Raw genomic sequence first — 19,661 nt, forward strand, 5'->3', positions numbered from 1 at the left:
ACACTGCTGGTACTAGAAAAATCCTTCCCTAATCAGACTTCAGGTGTCCCCTTTATTGTGGCCCCTTGCCCTTTCCCAAGCCTAAGGGAATAAAGGGGAAAATCTCAACCATGATCTCACACCACCCAAGGAGCCATCCTGTCAACCTAAACTGCATCTGGCAAACAGTACATCAAACTGAGCTCACCCTTAGCAATTTGCATATTTAAGTGTTTAGCTCATGTTATGCCTCTCACTACACATTCATGTTGATGTGCACTCAAGTTGACCTTTGTACTTCTGATATTGCAGAAAAAAATACCTTCAGAATTCATAATGCTCAGTACTCTACAAGACTTAGTCAGATGACATTCAAAATATTTAGTGCTGTGATATGACAGATAAGCCAGTTACCATTGTTCTTCACTCAATATACAACATTTTTGATGATGTTTGTTTCCCCCCCTAGCTTTCATTTCCTATGGAGTTCATAGCTCAAGCCCACAGAACCAGCCAAGCTTTGGGCACACAGTCAAACATGCCATGCAGCCACTGCAAAAATATCTTCCCTTTCACTACACTTTGCATCCCAGAATCTGCTGCAACCCTTCTACACAGCTCACCACGAAACAACTCATCAGGGAATAGGATAAAAAAAGGCATCCAGTAGCAGGAAAGCAACCTAGACCATCCCATCAGAGCAGTAATTTTGAGCTCATCAGCATATAGAAATTCTCTTGAAGTCTTAGAAGACTCTCACGATTACTCATGAGTGAATTGCTCATAGAAAATATATCAGGAATGAGAAATTCAAATAGACCCCAGAAATCCTTTTATACCACCTCACTATTGACACATATCCAAGGCTGGGTTGGATGGGACTTTGAGCAACCTGTCCTTGTGAAAGGTCCCTGTCCATGGCAGGAGGATTGAAGCCAGGTGGTCTTTAAGGCTCCTTCCAACACAAATCATTCCATGATTCTACACTCCAATGCTTAGCGAGATATGAGCTAATAGTTGCACTATAAAACCTAGGGAACATTCTTCTACTTGCTTTTTACATGTACACATTCATTCTGGAATTAAAAATGAAAAAGACATTGATGTGGGACACAACCCATTTCCTTTCATCAGATTTACAAAGTTATAAAAGTGTTTACTCTCCAGGACAGCTTCATGTGTGCTGGTGGAATTCTGTGCTCTGATACCTCAACAGGTTTGAGAGACAGTCAGGAACAAACCCTGTGAATGCAAAAAAGAAACTGGCCTGTGCACATTTTGATCACAGCTTTTTTCATCAGAAGCACAGAACTGCTATTTGGTTATTGATTATTGGATACTTTTCACACTGATTACAGCTACAATCATAATGTTAGGCATGCAAAAAATAAAGTGGAGCCAGACTAATGAAAAACTGTCAAACACCAACACAAAAGTACTGAATAAAAAGTTGTGCTGAGAAATTCTTGACATAGTTCTCCTGATGCTGACTCACAATCATATTCTCCATTATATGTGTAAATATATTTACTTTGCCAATACACTGGCCACCATAACACACACAATTGGTTTTGACAGCAGCAATAGGTTTCTTGGCTTTCTCCCATGATTTACAACCAGAATAACAGTCCTCACTCACTTTCTGAGGTGAAAAAAAAATTCAGCTTGCTCAAGTTTATTTGAGCTGTGCTTAGCCACAAACTCTCCTTTCTCCCATTGCATCATTCCAACTACTACCAGACAGAAATTCAGATGCTTTCATTCAGCAGTTACAAATATTTCTCTTTTTTTGAATTGTCATTTAAAGTATTAACCAAAATTTCCCTCCTAAACAGAAAAGTGAAAAGGCTCTGGCCATCATGTATCAAGAAACTAAATAATGCCTAAGCAAGTCAAGTTGCATTTGTTTTCTATTTAATTTCCTTGCTGCCATTGGCCAACAGGATGTACTTGAACAGGAAGAAAAAACAGAGCACATGTTTCTGAATGTATCAAATGCATTTGAACATCATTAATTGATAACAGCTATAATTAACGTGCAAATAAATCATAATTGAGGACACCAAAAATGTAGGAAGCAATACTAAGCATGAATTGACTCCATACCCAGTTTTTCCATCCAAAGAAATATTAGTCGTGGGTTAGACTCATGAGGGCCCAAAATGTGAGGACCCTGACAAAGGATGCAGCAGATACCAAAGCTTATGTAAGTTTGAGGAGAGACTGCACAACTTAATGAAAGAGAAACCCCAAAAGGTAACTATAAATAGTAGAAGCCATCTCCACTTTGACAGTCTCTGAGCTGCAAACTATTGAAAAGCTGTCAAGAGTGTTTAGACAAAGTATTCCCATGTACTTTCCCTTTCTGTAAATTCTTTAGGCATCCACTTCTGGTCACTGCCGCAGAAAATAAGTAGGCAAGGTGAATCTTTAGTCTGAAACTCTGTAACTATTCTTACGTTTATGTCCTTACAACGGCATCATTGCAGTGCAGGCTATCACAGCAATATCTTACTGTGAATGATCAAGGAGAGCAGCAGAAATATGTCAGTGCGGGCTGCCCAGAGTAAATTAATGAGTGGCCAGGAGGCCAGGAAAATTCTCCAGTGCTAAACTCAGTCCTGCTGTGACTGGACATCTTCTGGCACCTCAGCTAAAATTGGTGGAATCCAGCCACAAATATGCTGAGTTTAAGAAACACAGGTCAGTAGGATGCATTTTAGGTGCCCAGCTTTGATATAATGGAAGCACAGCCTCAAACCTTATATTATTTATGGAGCATATGTGTGAAAATGTAAAAAGCACATAGAAAACAAAAATCATGAGAGGTAGGGCTTTTTTGCTTGTGCTTCTTTTTTTTTTAATCAAATCCCACCTTCAAAGCCAGGATTTAAGAGACTTCCCATGCATAATTTCTGGCAAGTGCACTTACAACATCTTGTTGACATTTCACAGCTATACCTCAGCAAATACTTCAGGCTGTTGGTGATTATTTATTGTTAGATATACATCTACTACCGAATATTTAACTTCGGTAAAATATTATTCTGGGTAAGGAGGCCTAAACAGGGACTACACTATAAAACACTACATGTGATTCAATATGACAAGCAGAAAACACTCAAAAATTCCCCTGTAGCTGTCTAGTGCAAGCTGCTCTACTCTGTGATCTTTTAAATCAAAATGGCCATATATAAAATTGTGTATTCCTCTGTATCAATTCCTACCCATTAACATATTTATTAGATTCAGATTTGTCAAATTAGTCAAAAGTTCAGCATTCTGCATCATTGTATGGAGCTTGATCCCACACTCTGACATGAAATCTTCTGTAAAGAACATAGATCTATGCCAGTTACCAACATTGCCAACCATGACTATGACTAAATAAAGTAAAATCATATGCCCTGGGACCCTTCACCTCTCAAAATTATAAGTTTGACTTTTCAACCATACTGCCCTTCAATCATGTCCATAATCAGGACTTCAGGCTGCTTTCTTGGGAAAAACCTGTTCTATGTATATTTGATACTTCAAGTTGTTTCTTATGTTGCTTATTTTCAAAGTGGAAGATGATGACAACAATAAGTGGAATCATCTGAAGAAGCTTTACTCTCACACAGCCAAAAAAAAAAAGGTGATGCAAATGTCCCTATTGCTTAAGTATTATTCATGCTGGACGACCACTCTGGCTTTCTCCAACACAATAGAAATTCTGTCATTGGCACCAGTGGAAGAAGATACGGATCTCTTTTTCAAGACCTACTGACCACTGAAGTCATTACCAAACTTTCAGTTGGTGTGAACTTTGTGTTACATCTTAGAGTCAACTCCTGACAACCTGTTCTAGGTCAAATATAAATTTTGCTGGTACAAGACTGCAGACCAACATATTCCATTCCTATAATATACACCTGAATTATTCACTCCAGTTAGGCCCACTACTTACTACAATAACTGATGCTAGAATCATTTAGTAACTCAGCTTATTATGGGATAATTACCATTGCAAGGTTTGGGTAAAGAGGAATAGAGGACCAAGCACTGGAATAGATTGCCCAGAGAAAGTGTAGAGTCTCCCTCACTGGAGAAATTCCAGAATGTCTGGATGCAAGCCTGTGCCATGAGCTCTAGGATAGCCCTGCTTGAGCAGGTTGGACCTGGTGACCTGCTATGATCCCTTCCAACCCAACCCATTCTGGGATAACCCCAGTTCTGGCTCTATAAAACTATAAATCCCAGATTGAGATGGCAGCATCTCCTAACACCAGCTGTAGCCACAAAGTAGACAGTGGCTTCCTGAGGCTGGCAAAGTCACAATAACAGCAGAAAACAACCCTGTGTGATAAGAAGCAAAGATGCTGCTGATGCTACTGCTCTGTGCCTGCTTCCATCTTCACCCTCCTGCTGCTGCCCTGGGAGATGTTGCAGCAGTAAACCAGGCTGAGGGATTCTATAGGCACCTACCCCTATATTCCTATTGCTTCAGCTGCTTGCCAGACAGTGGCTCTCCCCTAGTTCCACAGGGTCTGACAGAACTGACAGGTTTTGACCCTTAGACAAAATTCCATTCCTGGGGCAATGCACCCTATGCAGCCTTCAGGAGCCTGCAGTCAGCCCTTTCCTAGGTGTATGTTAACTACTGGGTGCAAAATGTTAAAATGTACACCCGTGCCGCCCAAAGGCTTAAGCACTTTGAGCTAAAACGGCAACATTTGAAACTTGGCAAGAAGTAGCAATTTGTAGGGCACAGAACGCTGCACACCATGTCCCCAAACAGCAACCCACATAAATAAAACCTATACCAAAAACTGGGGGCCTGGTGGAGGCTTTCACAAACAACCTTAAGGAATACATTTACAATTCTTGGCTGTAATTTTGTTTCTATCAGGCCTCCTCATAAAGACATTCCTGAAAATGTGAATTTCAGGATCACCTCCTGAACTCTTAGGAGAAAAAAAAAAGGCTCTGTTACTACTCCACAGGCAATCAACAAAATCATTGCACATTAAGTGCTTTACTGCCTCACGGCTAAAGCTCTTCTTTCCTTGCCTTCTCAAGATCCCTACACAAAACAAATGTTGACTACCAAGCATAGTCTTTGAAAACAAAAGTAACTTCAGTAGCCAAGGCATGACCATTTCTGTTAGCCTTTACTGTTATTTCAGTATCTTTTAATAGACATAATTTGTTAATTGATTAGAGACCCATGAACAGCTACAGAAAGCTGCCCTCAACTACGTGGACTTGGTTCTTTGCCATTCATTGCCAATAGAAAAGAGAACTGTGATTGAGGAGCAGGGAGTTCTCTAAGAGAGGAGAATTTTTCCATGTATGAAATTACTGGTGTTTATGCTGTGGATCCTACTCTTTGTTTTCCTACAAAAAAAAATATTTTCCCTTTCTTGCACTAAATCATGCACACACTATGCGACCTGGCCTTCTTTTCAAGGAGCTGACTGCATTTGCATAAACAATAACAGTCTAATGTTTATCAAGTCATTAATTCCTCATGAAAGCATACAGCTGTATAAAGAGCCTTTTTTCCTTAGAAAAATTCAAGTGTAAATTATTAAAAAAGAGAGAAGTTGCATGACTGTAGATCTTGGAGATTAAAGATCATCAGGGCTAGCACATAAAGCAATCAAAACACGGAAAATTATGGAAAGAGACATTTTTACTGATTTGTTACTTGAATTGTGGATCAGAAATAAAATTTTATCCATAGTATTTTTAAGTGGCATTATAAAATAGTAAACCAGTAGGAAAGTCTCAAACATATGCTTGCCTACAGCTTTTATAACAGAGTTGGTTTGGGCAAAAAAATCTACCTCTACATCTTGTCAGTCTTCCCTTTATTATTATAACCTTTAAATTCCAAAAACAATACCATGCTAAAAGTGTATAAAAGTCCTTAAATATAAGGGATACAAAGGCTTTTAACTGTATACAGATGAAAGTCATACAACTTTTCCACAAACTTCACTCAAAATCTCTGGATTTCTCCTTCTGCAATTTTCCACCCTGGAATTTTACTTTTCTGTTAATTTTAAGTTGTTAGTAAGAGTTGAAAAAGAATTGAAAGCAAATTATGCTTCCCCTATCAATTCCCTCTCTACTGTTGAAGGTCCTTCTCCCTTGAATGCCTGGGAGGTGTTCCCACATACCTATTTCAAACACTAACCCATAGGATATTCATTATAGTGAGACAGTTTTGGTGTCCATAAAGCCACTGCCAATTGGCAGTCAAGTACCTCAGCATGCTGACCTGGCATTTCCAAGGTAATAGAGGCAGTTTGGGATAGAATTTGGACCCTGCCAGGAGACGACTGAGGTTGTAACTCAATCAGTGCATTGCTCCAACATAAAAGACAAGTGGAGTTAAAGAAACACAGAGCAAAGGCAGAGAAAGCAAATCCTATCCTGTCAGCATCCCGCAATGATTCAGTAGAATGTACATAGAGAAATGGGAAGTGGTCCTCTCTTTCTTACAGTTAAATAGAAAGGCTTCAAGCTTGTGCTAGAGGCATGTATCAACTCCCCACACTAGTTTCAGCTTTTCCCCTTTATCATCATGGAGTAATATATGCAGTCCAGATTCTGATCACCTTGTTGATACTGAATAGCATCTCAGGCTATATCAATACAAAGAATTCAGTGCAATGCATCTGGAGGTGAATATGCAGACTCAGTGGTCAGTACATTGCTCTCCAAGCATTTAACTGGGTATATAAACACTCTATTATGGGATAAGTGCTGCAAACTTTTATTTTGATTTGGCCAACTTACTTTACAAAGGGTTCTTTTGAGTTTAATGGGGCTGTGCATGGAGTGACACTTTAAAGTCAGGACAGTAGCAGCCAATCCAGTGCAATGAATACCTTGCAATCAAAAAAATATATAACTCAAAATTCCTTAGTCTCCAGACAGTATGGAAAGTTGTAAGATAAGTGGAAAACATGGCCTTTCTTCCCTTATTTTATGAAAGGCAGTAAAGCCTCCTCTAACAGCAATGAGCCATTGCCATAAATCTAAATGGAGAAAGCCTGTTCACTGAGCAAAGGCAAAACAAGTTACTGTATATCACAACAGAGGAAGGATCTAAAGATCAAAGGGTAAATACCATTTCCTGCAATGTGTTTTTCCAGGATACAGCTTACTCAGCTTCTAAGTTGTTCTACAGTAGAGAAAAAAAGGCTGTGGAAGGGTGGGAGAAGTGCATGTTTAGGCTCTGGTAGATAAACACCCAGACACCAAAAATAGAGCCATGCTTGTGTAGTAGAAACAATGCCTCTACTCATATGAAATGACCCCTTTACTGTTATATCTTCCCCCCCATTTAGTTTGATATATTAGATCTCATATTAGATCTTTAGGATCCCTGGAAGCTAAACAAATGAGAAGTGTGGCTCTGGATTCTAACTCCTAACCGCATGCCTTGTTTTGCTGTGAAGAGCAGTGCTCACATGATGGCTCCTGGTGGCCTGTGGATAAAGGCCATTTCACCAATCTATTCATAGCATGGCATATAGTTCTCTCCTTAAATATAAGAAACATCCTGTACAACATTGTATGAGGTACAGAGAGAACACATCACAAAAGAACAGCTATAAATGCAAAAGTAATTGCAATTTTGCAAGAGCTTTCTGAAAGGCTTCAAATTCCAGCTCTCAAAGTTATCAAAGACTTTCTCTTCACTGCATTATATCCTTTACAGATATTAATGATTCCTTTCCATTACAATGCTGAAAGATTTTCCCAAGAGATTCTCACAGAGTGACTGGAAGTACTACGGATTCTCACAAAAATGCTGTGCTAGGGAAAGCAAAAGAAATGATCTGGAGTCCTTCTCACATACTGAACCACTCAAAAACACACCCCAGTACAGTTGCTCTGAGGGACATAGATGCCTCTCCACCGCAAAGAGAAAAGATGGGGTTGGAGTAGATGTGCTGCCACTGTGGAGAGATTAAATGCCACACTTAACAGTGCTTTCAGCACACACACAGCCAGGTGCTACAACAGCTTGAGGCGAGGCATCCAGATCCTCCTTCTACAGTGCCCACATCAGCAGCATCATGGGAGAGCCCTGAGCAGGGACTCAGAAGCAGCACCTCCTGGGGAGTGCTGAGTGGCCAGGAAGCAAAAGTCATTTTTGAAAACCGTCACTCTGTTAGGACTACATAAACTGTTCTGTTTGCCATATGAGCCCAGTTCAGCAATGAGAAAGAAGATCTCAGCTCAAAGACAGGAGATAGAGCAAATTTATAATAGAAACTAGCCCACTCAGGTAGGTGAGGTCTATTGTCTAAAAAATAGAGTCCTGGAAAAGCCAGTTATAGTCTCTCTCAAAAGAAAACTGATTAAAACAGCCTTGCCTTCTTTCCTATGTTTTTTCCCCCTAGGAGGGAGAAACTGAATCTGCACTGGCCTCCTAACACCAAACAATCAGAAAGGGCCACAGCTTGTGCTGAGCTGAGGCATACACAGCAGTGTTGGTCACAATTCAGACGTCACCGTGTAGCCACTTTTCCCACCTGGTAGGCAGAGATATCCCTGTGAGCACAGGGAAAATAATTCTTGCCATGTGGTAGGTGTGGGCGAAGTCTAGCTTTTTCAAATGGTGACTACTACAGCCAGCCCAGAGCAAAGAGAGCTTCTTTGTCTTTTTTTACCCCAAAGCAAGAACCTGAGGTTTTTCTTTGTTGTAATGCTAGGTTTAGTTTAGCAAGCTGCAGCTTTCCTGAGAGCTCAGCAGATCTGCTTAGGGCAGTGTGACCCTGTCTCTAATCCCATAGCCCATTTCGGATGGCTCCGCGGTTTTGCTCTGGCTAGCTATCAGCCTTACAACCAGAGATGGTGAAGGAGGAGAGAAGGGTCTCCCTATAAGGTTTTAAGATCTTTTAATAGTTACATCTTGTCCCAGCGATGCCCAGAGGCAGAGAGACCTCCTGATGCAGGCACAGGTGGTTTGCCCAGGAGCAGTACGTGGGCAGAGTTGGGGTACAGGAACCAGTGGGGGAGAGCCTGAGGAAGTGGCCAGGGGCAAGGAACAGCGGGGAAAACAATGTGAGATAGGAAAAGCAATGGGTAAACAGATCAGCCCGTTTCTTGATTTATTTGTTTTCCCCTGACAACGAGGGACTGCACTCCTTTTGTTCTGGAAGCCAAAGGCAGGTTTGCTATGCATTCCCCTGACAACCAAAGCTCTGTGGCAGGTTTTCCTGACTTGAGAAACAAACTACTTATTTGCTTCAGTGAAGAGAGACAGCATCAGGTGTGCCCCAGAGGAAGATACCCCCCGGTATTGGAAAACGCTTGAGGTAGAATTTACCCTCATTTGTCAGAGTAGCTAGCAGTGGCAGAGACCCCTTTCTTGTCTGTTCTTCACATTATCAACTGCCCAAACCCTTAGGTATATGAGGAACCTTTCTAGGTGCTCCCCAGAGTCCTTGCAGCCACGCAGTGCAGCTACATGGCTGCAGCTCTGCTGTCCCTGTCCTGTGATCACAGCCAACAGCCACAAGGAACAGGAGGTCTCTCCATCACCCCTACTTTCAGCAGTCCATGAGCTGATAAGCCATTTCTTTCTGTCCATGTAATGCCTCTGTCTCTAGGAGCACAAATGCACCCCTCAGACCTTATTGAGTATGTTGATGATGATGAACTGACTTCACAATTAGCCTTCCTCTATATTCAAGCCACCAATAACTTGTACCAGTATATTTAAATATAATCCATGCAGGAATCAACATTCCTTCTTAGCTTTATAGCAGCTTTCTATCCACTGATTTTCATGCAAAAATTTGTTTTAAAGGGTCAAAACTCACCAAAAAAAAAAAAAAAAAAAAAAAAAAAACACAACACGGAAAAACATGGTGAAATTGAAGCTATATTGAAATGACATCAAGTAAATGAAAATTAGTAAAACACAATGACATTGTACATTGACATTAAGGTGTCTTTTTAAAATACCACACCTACAATCAGTTTTGGCACTGATTTTCTGTCTGAAGCCACACTTTCCCCTGGCTTTATTTTTGGTGACTTTTCTGAGCATTAAACAGTTCAACCACCCACTTAACTCTAAGCACGTGAGTAGTCTCACTGAAATGAAAGTTAAATGCTTTCTGAATGTGAATTATCCTTAGTTCTCCAAAAGCCATTCAAATTGTATTTAAATGTAGAGAACTTTTAAACCTGCAAAAATCTAAAAGTAAACAATTTACTATCAGAGTTTATAGCAAGTACTTCAACTAGGCAATAATGTTGACACTCATTGGCTTAGCTCTTTATTTTATAGAGAAAATGTATAGAAAAACTCACTCCATTTACCAATCCTTTGGGAGACTTTCATTACTGGTCTTATATAACAGCAATTGAAGATAGAAACAAAATATTATTTAACAAGGTCTTATATGACAACATAAAGAGTGACTGCTAGCTGAGTGTTGACCCAGACATGTTTCTGCCAAGGTCACTTCCCTGCCAAAATCCACATCCAATAACCATACATAAATTTTATTTTTAATAAATAACCACTAAATGGTTGCATAAACAGAGTAAACTGTGGGTGACTGTAGTTTATAATGAATACCTGTTGTAGCAACATTAACCAACATCTCACACAGGCAGACTGCAAGTCAGTGTCACCATCACCAGCTTGTTGGTTGGTGGCAAACCAAATTATGTTGGAACACACCAGTAGTTTCCCTTGGTGAGAAATCTACATCCTTGTAACATCAGCTTTCTCATTCTTGAAGTATCCCTCATATTTTTCCTTTTCAGACATTTGGCTTTGGAAAGCTTAGAATTTATAAAGGAATAGTCACTGACTTGGAAAGTCACTGCGGCAAGACTGTTCCCTACACCCTGCCCGAAATATAAACATGCTTGTGTGGAGGACGTGTGGTCTGAAGTCTGAAATAGGAGCCTGAGATTAAAAAAAAAAAAAAAAAAAAAAAAAAAAAAAAAAAAAAGTCAGCTACCAACTCCTTGTGTGACCTTGGCCAAGTCTTTCAACACCCTTATCCTTCAGTTCCCTAACCGTGTAACTAAGAGAGGGATGCAGAGGGCTTTGTGAAGGTTATTGATTGATCACTGTTTGCAAAGCCTGCCGAGGTGCCACTGGGAAAAAGCATAAAACTGTGTTTAAAGGACCAATGCATGTTATTACATTACTATTGAAATAACAGTAAATACATTGTACAAAAAAAATTAGGAGAAAGGAAAAGAAAAACAGTTGCAGACCAACCTGCAAAAGAGGAATCATATTTGGTACATGATGTCTGATCTTGTAGCAGCAGTCAAAGTGAGCACAAGGAGAACCTTTGCTAAGAAGGGCTCTGATACCAAGGGCTCTCAGCACCACCCAGAATTAGGCACCCTCACTCTTCTCAAGGATTTATTTGAGAGCTACCCATTTAAATCTTCACAGTGGGGACCATTCATGCAATTTTCTTCAAAAAGCTGCCTTGTAACTTTCTTGTTACAAGATCATTTTTATTTCTATGCTTTCTTCAGCCACATGTATATGTAACTAAATTCTGATTTCCCACCCATGCAAATGCAAGGGGCATTTTACACTTCTCTTAACTACTGACACATTTACGACTGTAATTTCTCTAAAATGTCATTCAGCCAAGATTGATTATTTGCTGCATAGTGAGTAGAGGAAAGAAAGAAAGAAAGGAGCTGTCAAGCATTCTTGCTTTTCTCTTTGGGGTGGAAAAATAAGTTTATCTTTGGAAAGACAAATCCTTTTATTAAAGGATGAAACGAGCACTGAACAAATAGTACCAGGAATTCCAGTTATGCTGATACTAATAGAAGAAATAGTTAAGATGGCAGAAAAAAGCCTTGTGTGTTCAAAGACTTCAAATGCATTTGCACTAGGTGGCTCTTGACCTGGTAAGACTCCATTAATTTCCTGGGGCTTGCAGATGCATGTGGTCCCCCTTGCATGATGCACTTAATCCTTTGCCTCTCCCCCAAAAAAATTACCAGGCCATGTTTTCACTAATTTATTCCATTTCTCAATCTTTCTCTTACATGTTACAATAGTCATTCTTACCTCCCTGTGGCCAGTGAACTTCTCCACTGGAAATTGTCAGTATATTCTATCAACATTTTCTGATTGGGGTACTGTAGAATTATTATATAATCAAGATTTGCAATAAGCTGCATAGAATACAAAAGTGCCTTTTCTCAAATATTTCTCTCACAAAAACAACAAATAAATCCACCTCTACTCCCCATGACTCAAATATCTGCAGTAACTGTTTAGGCAGATTAACAGGATTCCTTTCATTTTTATTACTCTAATCCTTGTAAAATAATGGCCAAGGACCAGGTTCTGGTACCTTTGTTGACAGAAAATCTCATGGAAATCTGAGAAACCTCCAACTGACTTTGACAACTTGCAAAGACTATTAAATTAACCAATATCTGTGAATAACAAACCAAAACCCCAACAAATGGTTCAACACCTTTGCCACTGCTGTTAGAAAAAGTGTGCATTTATGTACACTTACATGACTTACAGTACAGTCTCCTACAGTACGATGTGTGTTTAGTGTAATTTGACCCAGGAAAAACCACTACCTTGTAAAGCAATGCCCAAGTTCCAGCACAGTTTTGAAAGCATCTCTTTTCCACAGCAGCTCTCAAGAGTCAAGCTCCTCCAGCCCCCCGGGTTGCAGCACACCTGACCAGCTCTCACAGCTGCTTTCAATCCCCAAATTAGAACACAGGTGGAGCTTGAGGCACTATAGCAAAACTATTTCAAATATTACAACCTGTGTGGGTTTCAAACACTGCCACTGGCCCTGGAGATGGCTGTTAAAACTACTAAGGACTGGGGAAAGGCTCTTGAAGGAACAAGGAAGCACATTCACATCTTCTCTTTAGAGTGCTCTTTTTCACTCTGCACATTGTTCAATCAAAACAAAAACTACCAAGTCTCAAGGTGTAATAAGCATTACACAGAGGAAAATGAGAAGATAGGAGAGCTTAATTCTAAGCTACTGCAAGGTGATGTCATACCAAACTAAGCAAAACAGAGCAAGTCTCCAAGAAAGGCCAGAGTTTATCACAGGTTGTGGTTTGGCCCAGTTGGATGACATTTTAACTCTCCATCTGAGCCTGAAACTTGGCAGATAACACAAGTTTCTTTCTCTCCTCTGTGAGGTATCCCATTTTCTCCCGAGCATTCAAACGATTTGGCCTAAAGATCACTTCTGCTGTATGGACATGAACTGATCTGACAAGATAAATTACAAAAACAAACAAACAAAAAGTTTGAAATTACAAGTGAGATATGAAAATAGCACTAAAGCTGACTCACCATTAACGTTCTCCTCACAAAAAAGTTGTTTCCTGCCCCAGCAACAGGCAACAGCACAAGGATGGAGCAGGCAGGGCACTGCAGAGGCACTGTGTGGAAAGAGAAGAAGACTCTGCGTTGGATTTAAATGGGGCTCCTGAGCTCAGGGCACTTGGGGAGGCCCCAGGTGGGGCTCATGAGGGCAATCAAGGCTCTCAGGCCCTGCCCTTTGCAACCTGTTAATGGCATTGAGAAAACAGCTGTGAAACACAGGCTGAGCCCCTTCTTCAGCTCTCCCCTCAGAGCTTCCCACCACCCCCAGTTTTAAAACACTTTTTGCCTCTTTATTCCAACAGCCTTATAATTATGCCAAATTTTTCAGGTATTGTTTTAAGCTTGACACTAACACATGAATTTGATGCTGAACATAGAATCAGTTAAAAAAAAAAGTGGGGAGATGGAAAATACCTCTTTCATTATAAAGTGCATCCTACATCAGTGGAGAGTTGTTCCCAAAGCTTTCTGTCCTTGGAACCAATTGGGTTATGAGACTTTCATCAAATCCCTTCTCAAAGTGTTTCCTGATAGCCTTTTTTTTTTTTTTTTCTCAATTTCATAAAGGATTAGTTTAGTCATAAAAATGCACCCTTCGGCCATCCAAAAGTCCTCTCTCTTCTTAATATCTGGACCTTCACAGTATGCTAGACAGTTCACATATCCTCTTTAGTCATTGTTTCCTCATTCAGATATTTCTTTTGGAAAATAAACTTGGCAGAGAGCAGAAGACAGCTCTATTACCATCAAGCCTCCAGTGACTGCAACTGGAAAAAGAAAAGCTCTTTCGTTAAGTACTTCAGTGTGCAAATAACACATTTTGGAGTTAACAGCAATCCCCAGAGAGGTGATTCTCAGAAGCTCTGTACGTGGAAATCTCACTCCAGGACAGAGGAGGAGCTTTAACCAGCTTAGGAATTGAGGAGGAAGATAGTGTTTTCTCATAACTAAAGCATGAGTTGGATCATCTGAAGCTTCTCCTTGGACATCAAACTAGTGTGTGGTCTCCTGTGCCTTTGTTTCCCTATCAAATGTATTTATAGGAATTTGGCTTCTTTTTTTTCCTCTTAGTCTTTTTCATGAGTCTCAGATTTCAACCATGGGGCAAGCAAAAATTTTGAGGGATAAGAATACCAGAAAGTTCAAAATGCCTTGCACCCTAAAAGCATCAGCTCATGCATCACATATACAGTTCAAATATTTATGGAATTAAAAATATCATCATTCTCACTTGATAAGGAATAAGCAAAACACTTCCTAAATTCATGGAAGAAGGTCTGTCAAAAGTCTGTAGGGTGGTGGTAATATTCCAGTGTTAAATGTGAAGTAAACAGGAGACTGAAAACCAGGCAAATGATGCAATGGACTGTTTCCTTTCTCTCCATCCAGCACAGGAGCACTGATAAAAGTGGTAGCTGGGCTGTGAGTGGAGTACCTCATTTGGAATCACTCCTGGTGCACATTTCAGCACCACTGTGCTAGGTTGGTATGACACCGACAGACTGGTTTAGAGGAGATGAGAAGCCACATTTAGTTTCCCTAAAGATTAAACAGTTCCAGCAATCACAACCCTCACCAGAACCTAAACCCCAGGGTAAATTTTGTACTGAGCACCCATCCCTGCTCATTTATCACTCACTCCAGACGGGGTGTCTACCAGCCACCTCGGTTGGCATCAGTACACAAAACCAGCTGCAGGGTTTTTGTCATGACACAAATTACACAGTGAGATCTAGATGAACTGCAAGAAATTGCAGCTGGATTTTCAAAGCTACATGGGAAGAAAACCAGAACAACTTTCTGTAAGACAAAGGGAGATTACTCCACTCACTATTTTCCAGGGCTAAAAAACTAGAATAGAAAGTAGTTTTGACCAAGATGAACCTTATGAGATAAAGGCACAGGGCCGTACCATCCACTGCCTCCAGTCTGCTTCTTGAGTTCCTGTTCCTGGTCTTTCACAGCTGAACATAGGGCCAAAATGTTTTTCAGGAACTGAGAGCTCTATGCCAGAACTGAGAAAGGCAAATTTACCACCCAAAGGAGATGCTCCTTGCTTGAGAAAGTATTTCAGAAAAGAGAATTCTTCCTTGACTGCCCCAGCTCCAAAATAGTCTTGGTTCAGCCAATCTTTTCTAAGCCCACACTTGTTTGATTAGAGCAGTATAAGGAAACCTGGCAAATCCATACCTCATGTCCTTACTGACAGCCTTTGTGTGAGTTAAAGCAGTACAGTGCATGTAATCTGAGTCCATCTGCAGGGTATTTCCTATCACTACTGAACCATCTAATGCCATACAATGGGAGGTAGGTTGGAGCCACGTGCTCAGTAGTCTCCTAACCACATGACAGTGACTCCTTTTCCTGTGTTACTTTACTACCTTTTGTACTGCATCCTGTAGGAGACTAGGCTTAATTTTGCAGAAGTACACAATTATAAGGATGAACTGGACAAAATCTCTAATCTTTCTCTGTTCAGTTCATAAACTATCGTGAAAATTTAGCAAAAATTGCCCTCTTTACCAAAAGGACTTTCAAGTTTAATTCAACATTGCTGTTGACCAGCCTGAAACTCACTAGCAGCCCACTATGAAGAACACTTGTAACACCTCTGCCCACACTACATCTGTCAAAAATATTATTATCCCATAAGTTTATGTTTATACCTAATTATTTATACTAGAAGGAGAAAAGCCACCAAGAATGTCCATCACCTTTCGGCAGATTTACAATGGGAAACTGACTTATTTCTTCAAAGTTATGTGTAGGAAGAAACTCACTTGTCTCTGCTCTGAAATGAAAGCACACATGATTACCAGTCTAATCAATCATGCCTCTTGTATTTATCTGGTTTGGTATGGTTTGTGTTTGCATTATATTCTTTTTATTATAAAGAATTCAGACTCCTATGTGTAGTCAAAATCAGTTCATCAATGCACAAAACAATCAATAGCTTGTGTAAAGAGGCAGCAATGTTATTACTGCTCAGTGACCAGTAACACTGAGTGAATGACGTGCAGATTCCTACAAATGCCTCCATGAAACTAGTTAGATTTACAAACATGAAAGTACAGTGGTAAGATCTTTTAAATTAGTAAGTCAGAGTAAGTTTGCTGAAATTATTCCAGTTCACAGTATGCTATGTTTTTAGCATCAGTTTTCTATATACACCTCCCGGTCCTACTACATGCAAAAAAGATGCTGCAATATGTGCCATCAGTACTAAAGGACTACTATATAAATTTTATATAAATATATTTCCGCTGCCATTAGTAGAACTACAACAGCAGAAAACAAGCATAACAAAGACAAATCAAGTGCCATATGGACACAAGAAATTTCAGTGAAAATTAGCCTCTCCATCTAGACTCATCCGTAAAGACATTATGTACCGAAAGTAATAATTTTAATGAAGAAAGGAGGAATAAGTCTGTACATTAGAACTGAAAACAAACAGTAGTAAAAGCAGTAAATTGAGCCAATAAAGTCCAGCAAAAACATGAATCATCCAGCCCGGCAAAAAATATTTGAAAAATACTGAGTGGGAACACGCCACAGAGACCAAGATGAGAAAAAGTAAACATGTCATGTAGAACAGATGCTGCAAAACAAGCACAATGGCAGAAATAATTATATGTTAATCAAAGCCTCAAGAGAAAAAAAAAAAATCAATATATTGGCAAGTATCAAAACAGCTGCATCTGGTTTTGAACAACAGAATTTGCAAAAACCCTACCTGCAAATCCAGCCACAGTGGAGATGCAGGTACAACCTATGCCAATAACTCCTATACAGATATCTCTAGCTTGCTGACTGATAGTGTCTAACACAGCTGAGTATCTGAATTCATGAATGAAAACATTCACCTATTCATAAATAATTTCCAGGTATATAATTTGCTGCCAGTCTCTGTATCAGAAGGGGAGTGATGAACTTCACCTTACCATGCTATACTTCCTAATTAGGAAAACCAAAGTTATCTGCCTAGACCACAGTCAGTCTTCAATCTTCATGTGTTAGAAGAAGTTAGCAATGTTAAATATGCACAACCAAGGGAAAATTCTTGTCCTGTAATAGATGAGACCTAATCCATGAGGCCTGAGTAATACATATTTAAGTCAGGAATTACCACTCAACATGAGTAATGCCGCCAAAAATGGAATTTCAGAAGAGAAAAGCATTAGAACAGTGCAAAATATTCCCAGTTCAGTTAAAGATGTTAACAAGTCTATACATAAATATGACATTTCAGAGGGTCTGAAATTTCAAAACACATTCAGAGTTATAGAGTTATCTATAACCTATAGTTAGTTGTCTATGATTATGACACACAGGGAAAGCAAAATTTAAGTGCAGCAGGGAATAACTCCATTTCTTTTGTTTCTGGAAGCAGAAATTGGACTAGCCTTTAGCACTGATGCAACACTAGAATTTTAACCTGATGGAAATAAATTCTCATTTTTATAATTCTGCTGTAATGATTATGTATCCTAAACTACAAATAAGAAAGTCCCCACAAACAGAAATATAGAAGACTGAGGTCTGACCCCTCTTACCTGAGAGCCTGAAAAATAATTTCCTTCCTAAAACTGATTAATTTTTACAAGAAACAATAATGAGGGAGTTTTGATCAAGCAGAAGCAGAATATACACAGCAGACAATTCCCACCAGGAATTCATGTTCCTCAGAAAATAGAAGGAATTTTTTATTTCCTGTTTTTTCTGCTATTAGAAGTCAGCCTTCTTCTCTTTTTCAGAAACCGTAGAAAAATGGCTTTTGCTCAGCTGTACCTTCAGCATGGCAGAGGCTCAGCCAATAAATGCAGACAGTAAGTCTCAGAGTAAGAACATAGCAAAAGACAATGATGGATGGCTCCAAGGAGGAGGGGGGGAAAGGCTGGGCCAAACATAGCAAGTTTAAAGACTGATTCTGACCCCTAGCCATAATGGATTTGGAATACTAATAAGGGTGAAGCCAAGCAATGCACACAGCTGGAGAAAACAGCATCATGTGACCATGCTTATGCTCTCTCCACATACATGTACTTATAGGCACACATACCAACATCTTTAGAGAAAGCATTCATGTGCATAGGATTTCATTACTGTTCCAAGCCATCTTTAGCCAAATTTTCTCAATATTAAAAAAAAAAAAAAAAAAAACCCAACAGCCAGAAAGATGCAAATCTGTCAGAGCAACCTGTAAAAAGCCAGAATCAATCCAGTAAAACAGCAAACTTTGATGTATTCAAGTGCTTTGCTGAATTAAGGTAGAAGAAAGTGTTTATGAAGCTTTCGGCTCTATTCTGCTACTTTCAAATGTTGTATTTGCAACTGACTGGCATTGAAACATCAGATCCCTCTTCACACCTAGTATTATAAGTCACCTGGTAAAACATGAATAAAACTAATTAAATGCCAAGCTAATTTATTTAGTCACTTCTTGCAAGCTAAATGAAAGAACACATCTAGTGCATGAACTTGTACATGAAAAGTCATCCCTCTGCAATAAAACATTTTTTTTAACCTCCTGAGCTGGACCCAGCTGTTTTTCATACATCTACAACAAACTTTGTGCCAAATGAACTGCTTATATATTTTTCTAAACAAGCCCCACTTTACTTTTTCCAATCAGTCCAGACAGATGGCAAGTAAAGAAAACACTTTAGTGTCAATCTGGTGGAGACCGTCACTGAAGTAATTTTGCCAAGAAAAAACAGACTAAACATTAATGAGGCCAAATAGAGAAGCTTGTTTTACAGGCTGGAGGTACTAGATTTCTCTGGACTTACAGAAATTCAATAGTAGCTTTAAAGTGCTTGCAGGGAAACACTTCTCCACTTTCCTGCAGCACGTAGCAACCGTACTCTAATTGGGGTAGCAATGTTCAGTCCACACCAGCAAGAACAGGTATTACATTTCTAAAAACACTGGCAAGGAAGTGTTTATTTTCTTTTTTTTTTTTCCTCTTGATGTACACAAAAGTTTTTGCACCCTTGCAACGATTATATTTTCCACTACAAAGAATGAACTTGGTGGAATTTGCCTATGATGTTACAAAGTCACTCCTATTGAAAGCCTTTACTGTTCAGCTTTTGAACACTATCTGAAATAATACCACATTGGTGCACAAGTGTCGACTCCAGCCTAATCTCTCTTGCACCTGCTTTTGTGCATGTATCTAATAATGCCAAGAAAAAGGAAAGAAGATTAAGGAAGATCCAAAACAAAAATTCTCTTTGACAAGGTGCTCATTTTGACTTGTCGAGACACTACAAGATTTTTGCTTACAAGACACTATTCA

General features: G+C 39.6%; 1 protein-coding gene across 4 annotated transcripts in view; it reads right to left on the reverse strand.

The window, feature by feature from the left end:
* IRS1 (insulin receptor substrate 1) overlaps positions 1-19,661 on the reverse strand; it is a 307,581-nt gene that overhangs the window by 156,065 nt on the left and 131,855 nt on the right. For 2 of the 4 annotated variants that reach the window (XR_004241991.1, XR_004241990.1), the window contains one exon: positions 13,325-13,413. The exons of the other annotated variants lie outside the window; for them this stretch is intronic. The gene's annotated coding sequence lies outside the window, so the exon portion shown is untranslated. The remainder of the gene's footprint in view (positions 1-13,324; positions 13,414-19,661) is intronic. 4 annotated transcript variants of the gene reach the window in all.

Source organism: Corvus moneduloides, chromosome 10, assembly GCF_009650955.1.
Source record: "Corvus moneduloides isolate bCorMon1 chromosome 10, bCorMon1.pri, whole genome shotgun sequence".
NCBI classification, from domain to species: Eukaryota; Metazoa; Chordata; class Aves; order Passeriformes; family Corvidae; genus Corvus; species Corvus moneduloides.